The 6,806-nt window shown below is 43.1% G+C and overlaps 1 long non-coding RNA gene across 1 annotated transcript in view; it reads right to left on the reverse strand.

The window, feature by feature from the left end:
* LOC112162701 overlaps positions 1 to 6,806 on the reverse strand; it is a 41,357-nt gene that overhangs the window by 6,165 nt on the left and 28,386 nt on the right. Inside the window, exons 3-4 of the long non-coding RNA XR_002922134.2 lie at positions 5,560 to 5,660; positions 2,500 to 2,741 (exon numbers count right to left, since the gene is read on the reverse strand). This is a non-coding gene — a long non-coding RNA (uncharacterized LOC112162701). The remainder of the gene's footprint in view (positions 1 to 2,499; positions 2,742 to 5,559; positions 5,661 to 6,806) is intronic.

Genomic DNA, 6,806 nt, shown 5'->3' on the forward strand with positions numbered 1-6,806 from the left:
TTTTTTTTTTTTAGCTAATTTTAATCTCGGTTTGGAGGGATAAATGTAGGGATTAGGGAGAATCTGGTAGCGATTCGGATTTGTCTCAAATTTGATCTTTTCTTCTCCAAATCTTGATCTTCCCCCAATCTTCTCTCGTTTTTCAACCTCTTTATTCCCATTTTTGTAGAATAAAAGGCAGTAAAGTCCGTTCGGACAGACGTCTTCATGAGAGACCAAAGACTTGTTGATTTATGCAGCAGAGGAACAGCTGCTGGTTTCAATCTCTCCTATTTCTTTGTCCCAGCAGAGCCTCATCTCTCCATCTCGTACATGATCCGACATGAGAGGCTTTTATCCGATCGTGTCGGCTTGTCCAGATCTGGTGGAAGACTTTTTGAACGGACTAACTTCCCTGGTCTGGATTGATGGGAGCATGTCGGACGTGAACGCAGCCTGACACGGGTGTAAATATTTTCTCACGTTTTGTGTCTGCTCAAACAGACAGCATACAGATGGGAGTGGGCTAACCCGTAATTCCAATAGGGAGGCTGTCAGAGCGTGAGGACTTAATGATATCTCTGCCTGACATCCATGCGGCGTGCCGCCCCTTTGAACTGAGCTTGATCTAGTGCTGTAACGCATCAGGCTGGGTTCGTCTTTACACCTTTGACACTCATTAAAAGCTTCTGCATGCGCAAATGGATCCACGGAGGGCCTGTTTTACGGCGTTAAAGCAGCTTTATTGAACGCTTCCGTGTCCCGGTCCACGTTAAGAGAGTTATGGTAAATGTTGCCGAGTCTGTCGGAGCTTTGATGAGGTGCTGAGTCAGCGCCGAGCCCGTCCAGCCTTAAGGAAACAGCTGCTTTTCATGCCTCGGCATCTGGATCTCATAAACAGCTAAATGCTCTAAAATAGACACTTTATGACAGCAGGCTTTGAAAGGTGATAAATATTGACGTATTTAGGCTTTATTATGGGGTAAGAATGCTGTCAAAATGAAACATGACTCATAGGCAGAGGAGTGCACACTTTAAAGAAGAAAAAGACGAAGAGAACATTTGGGTTTACGTTTGATATGTCTGCTTTGAATTTTCTTTGTTAACTTACTGTCAAAATGTGTCACATCAAGTCATCATTTAGCATGCAACTTACTGTTAACAGTGATGAATTCAATTTCAATAACAATTAAAGCCGCGAGCGGCGTTGGATTGCCCGCAGTTTGTTCCTACCCTGCAGCCTGCCCATTCGCACCATCGCCGCCCTCGCGCCCCTACACACACTCGCTCCCCTTGACAACCACCTATAACTCCACTTACATCCGCATATGTGATGAATTGATTGAAAAAAGCACTTTTTTCAAAATGGCGGCTTTCCTGTTGGATTTATCTCCATAGCAACCATTTTATGTTTTGCTAGCCTGAGGTCACCGAACAGATTGACGTTAGTTTCACAAGAATCGGCAAAAGTGAATTTTTGCGTTTCCTTAGCAACGGAGGTTATTTGCTACGCCACGCCCACATTCCTTATATGTTCATATTCTAAACTGTTTTTTGCAAGGTCTTATTCACGACCATGGTCGCACTTTTAACTTTGCGGCTTCATGTGTTATATCATTTTGTTCAGTTTGAGAGGCGAATACCCTTTTTACTCGAAAATCGCTAAATTGCGTTTTAGGCGAGCTAGCCACACGCACGGCATTCAAATTCTACAACTTCTAATTGCAACATTTTTCCCACATTAGGTTCCCATTTATGCGTAAGGAAGGTACATAACAATTGATAAAACCCTCCAGGAGGTATTTCTTTTTGTAGCTTGTTGTACTTTTTAAGAAAAAACTCAAGATGGGGGCATCTTCCCAAGGTCAAAGGTCAATGAAGCTTCTGGGGTGGTTGTAGACTCCAGCTGTCGACATAGTCTTCTCCACTATTCTTTGTTTTATTTTTCATTGCATCCGTTCGGTGCAGTGGGATTCATATGTTGTTCCTCTTTCCATCTCCCCTCTGAGGACGTGAGAACGATTCCAGGTGGATCAATGTGCTCCTGTCCTTGGTCGTGGACCTCGCCTCTGGCTCAACTCCTGCGCCCACCTGTTCCAGATCCACCTGGATGAAGCCCATCTGCTTCCCTTCTCAGACATGTAGTTGTAGAGTTTGATAAGCTAATTCTTCTCTAACAGTTCATTTTTAGGAGTTCTTCGTCAACAAGAAAGAGGGTCCAAAGTCTGGTTAGTTTAGTTTCTTAACCAGCTGCTGTTTGGATTTTATGACTAATTTTATGTTTTTGGACAATTACCGGAGTGAAGCCCGAGGGGGCGGGCTGCCACTGCTTCTTAATTTTGTACAGGACAAGTTTAAAAAACTAAAAGAGTTACAGAACTTAACGGAATTTGTGTCTGAAAGTCAAAAATTCTCCTTTAGAAACCAAAAGCATAATTATCCCAAAAGTCGCACCATTGATTCCGGTAGAACGCCAGACTTTTGAAGGGCAGTGGAAATGTTTATAATTTAAACACCTACCATAGAACAACGAAGCGACTCATCTTCCCGCTGATCGCCGGAGAAACGGCGTCTCCGGAGCGGCCAAGCGGCACTTTGTCCTTTATGACGGTGATTTGTGCGGAAGCTGGGAGGATATTTCTCTTTGACTTTAGAGGGTTTTTGCATATTCTCAGGCAGTCGAGGCAACACACAGAGTAATTATCACATCAGTGACTCTGTAAATGGACGCTTACGCTGCTGCAGCTCCGCCGTCTCACCACCTGCCAAACATTTGGAAGAAGGCTGTAATTTGGCACCATCACTTCTATTTTGCTTTGTATTTCTCTATGCACTGCAGTCAATTGTGCGCTTTTGTAAAATATAGTAATTAAGAATCCACTGGCATGTACACAGTGTTGTTTGTTCTTTGACGGTTTGTCAGTTTGTCACTCGCCGGCGTTCCTGTTGTTTAACTCGAATCAGCAAATCGCTCGATTTTAAAGATGGATTTAGTCATATTTCTGTGTTTGGGATGCGTCAGCCTTCAGCGGGAGGTTATCTTTGACACCAACGGCTCAAACAAAACGGAAGATAAAGGTTAAAGACGTCAAACACTTAAGAAACCTTTGGAAGTTTGGCTGAGATGAAAGGATCTCGTTCTCAGAAGGTGGATGATCTCAGACTGTCAACCAGAAGGATCTTCTTCCCTCCCATGATGCTTTGGGAAGCGAACAGACGGTGAACTTTATTTTCTTCACCGTTTTTATACCACAATAAACGAGTTCAGACCTCAGCTTTAATCCTGATCTAAAAATAGACGACATTCTGAGTTTCTACCAGCTGTGGATCGCTGGTTGAGTTCAGTTTTCTGCAGAATAAGCAGCAGAAGTGAGTAAAACTGTTTACCAGGACAGCAGGAGCAGAGCAACAGAGTCCTAGAAAGTAAGTCTGATTTGAAATCTGAACTTTTTTCTTGGCCGCTCTTATTTTGAAAGCTGAATACCCAGAAAAACAACAAATACATTTGATTAGAACAGCCAAATTTAGCCTTGGAGTTAAAGCACAAGCAGCCATGTGCATCTATTACATGTGACCGACATGAAATTCTATCAGTTTTTGTGCTGGTCGCACTTAAAACACGTGTGAATAACATCAAGCAAAATAGAACCTGTTAGAATAAAATCTGCTCAAATGAAAGGTTAATATTCTCAATAGAACCTCCAATATTTAAGGATTATTCCAATTTGTATCTAGATTTGTGAACGATCTAAGACAGGAAATGAAAATACGGTTCAGAAGGACATTTATAAAATAAATATTGTACATTTTTCTGTTGAAATTGGTAAGATTACCTTTTAATATTGATGTTAAACAGTGTTCAGCTTTGTCGTTCTAAACCCGAACACTGGAAGTAGCTATTATTATTTTCAGCCAAGTCGCCATTATGTCTGACGTCACCGTAAAAAAGGTCTACAGAAATTCTGTTCTAGAGCGACCCGCCCCTCCCCCTCTCTGTCGTTGAGGTTCTGCCTGTGTGCGGGGGAGGGGACTTTGGCCCCGCCCATTTTAGTAGCTGAGTCATTAGTCTGTGCTTTTTCTAGCATCCAGTTTTCTAATCCAACGCGATTTGAATTAGGAAATACTTTATTATAAATTATTTTCTATAGATCTTTTACTACAGGAGTGTCAAACCGGGCTGCACGGTGGCGCAGTGGTTAGCGCTCTTGCCTCACAGCGAGAAGGCCCCGGTTCGACTCCCGGCTGGGACCTTTCTGTGTGGAGTTTGCATGTTCTCCCCGTGCATGCGTGGGTTTTCACCGGGGACTCCGGCTTCCTCCCACCGTCCAAAAACATGCTTCATAGGTTAATTGGTGACTCTGAATTGCCCCTAGGTGTGAATGTGAGAGTGGATGTGTGTGATTGAGGCCCTGAGACAGACTGGAGACCTGTCCAGGGTGTACCCCGCCTTCGCCCTTCAGTAGCCGGGATAGGCTCCGGCACCCCCGCGACCCCGGAAGGGACAAAGCGGTCAAGAAGATGGATGGATGGATGGATGGAGTGTCAAACCCAATCGGACAGGAGGCCAAAATCCAAAACTCATCTTATGTCGCGATCTGAACAGGATTAACATTTATTGAACAGAGACTACATTATTAAAACTGTAACTTTTAAACAGAATAATGAACTAGATATACAGCATTACCTGTAATAATATTAGTGTGAATGATGGAAGATGAATTTGGCTGCTGAAGATGCTAGTGCTGATAGTGTAAAATACTGAAAATGCTGAAATTGATATTTAGCTAAAATATTTGCTAAATTAGCTGATAAAACCTAATAAAAAAATTGATTAGCCAAAACAGCTAGCATGTAGCTGAAAAAAAGGCTAAACATCAAAATACCATAAAAAACTGAAAAAAGCCTAAATTAGACAAAACAGCTAACATGTAAATATTAAATTAACTCCAAAATAGCCTAAAAAAAACAAAAGGAAAAGCCTAAATTAGCTAAAAAAGCTAGCATGTAGCTAAAATATTAGCTAAACTCTAAAATAGACAAAATAAATCTTAGTAAATACCAAAATAGTCCAACAAGTTAGCAGAATGCCATTTTTTATAATATTAAAACTGTAATTTTTTGACACAATTATCAATAATAAAAAAGCAGGAATATTATTCTAGAATAAATCAACTTGAACCTTAAATAACAATAAAATAAAATGATCTGGAGGGCCGGATCTGGCCCCCGGGCCTTGACTTTGACACGTGCTCTCCTCTCTTTACCATTTTAGCACAGATCATCATGAAAAATAAAAATAAATCCTAATTTAATCGTTTATTTAGACTTCATCTGAGTGAAGTCTGTCACTGCCATGCATGGTGGTGGAAAGCTGATGGTTAGGGCTGCTTTATCCTTCCATTGAACTTCATGAACTTATTTTGACGCACTTCCAAAAACACAAGTCCAAACCACAACATCTTGTGTTTACTTTAGTGTTGCACAATAAAATCCATCAGGAGAAATGACGGCGAAAACCAAATGTTGTAATCAAGCCGCAGCTTGCCGTCCGCGTGCTGCGTTCAGGGACTTCAGACTCACCTGTTTTCTGTTTGTATGCGTTTAAGGGAAACCAGGTGTGAGACGAACGATGAAGATGAGACCCTCCATGATTCTATGGTCCTTGAACGCCTCACCTGATTCTGAAAGCATGAAGCCGCCAGGTTAGAAACAACAAACTGTCAGCAGAGACGTTGTGGGAACTTTTGTCGGAACGCGGCGACTTCAGAGGCTGTACAGGTGGGGGGGGGGTTCGTCATCACAGTGAACGGAAAATGTTGTTCTTATCACAGCCCCCCCCCCGGGCGATGAAACATGTGGCATCAATGTGCACGTCCCCGAGGGCGCGCTGAGTAATGAGGAACTCCCAAACAGTTCACGCCACTTTATCACTTCTGATCCGAAACTCTCCTCCTCCTCCTCCTCCTCCCCCTCCTCCTCCCCCTCCCAACACTTTCTCCTTCCTCCCCACACCGCCCGTCTTTGTCCCTCCGTCTTTTCTTCAAACAAAATAAACAAATTAGGGAACAAATGAGGAGGGAGGAGTGATGCGGGCGATGAGGCATGCCAGGATGTCAACAGATGACAAGGAGGGCAGATGGGGGAGAAAGGAGGAGAAAGGAGGGAGCGATAACGGCGTGGAGAGGGAGAAGGATTCCCTGGAAACTTGGAACTTGAAAAGAAATGATTAATGAGGCCAGATGTTAAGCTTGTTTGAGATGAATCATCCCATTCCCCATGACAAAGCAAAAACCAGAGGAGGAGAAGAAAGCCTCCATCACCTCCTCCTCCGTCAGAGCAAAAGACGGAGACAACACGCCGAAGATCAGAGTGAAATCCTCTCCTGGATCAGGCCAATCCTCTCCCGGATCAGATCACTTCTCTCCTGGATCAGACCACTCCTCTCCCGGATCAGGCCTCTTCTCTCCTGGATCAGATCACTCCTCTCCCGGATCAGATCACTTCTCTCCTGGATCAGATCACTCCTCTCCTGGATCAGATCACTCCTCTCCCGGATCAGATCACTTCTCTCCCGGATCAGATCACTTCCCCTTCACCCGATCGGAGTTTCTTATCAAACTGAAGCATTTTCCAAGAACTCTTCTGGCATTTAACAAATGAGAACCAGAGACAGTGGCTGCGTTTCCATCGACTATTAAGTTGCACAAAATGGATTAAATTTTCCTATTGAAATACGATAAATAAAAAAAACTCGCATTAATTAGAAAAAGTTTTCTATGCTTGGAGGAAGTCGTTTTTGAGGCGTATTAAGAGGACATATTTCCCAA

Source organism: Oryzias melastigma, linkage group LG11 (assembly GCF_002922805.2).
Source record: "Oryzias melastigma strain HK-1 linkage group LG11, ASM292280v2, whole genome shotgun sequence".
Lineage (NCBI taxonomy): Eukaryota > Metazoa > Chordata > Actinopteri > Beloniformes > Adrianichthyidae > Oryzias > Oryzias melastigma.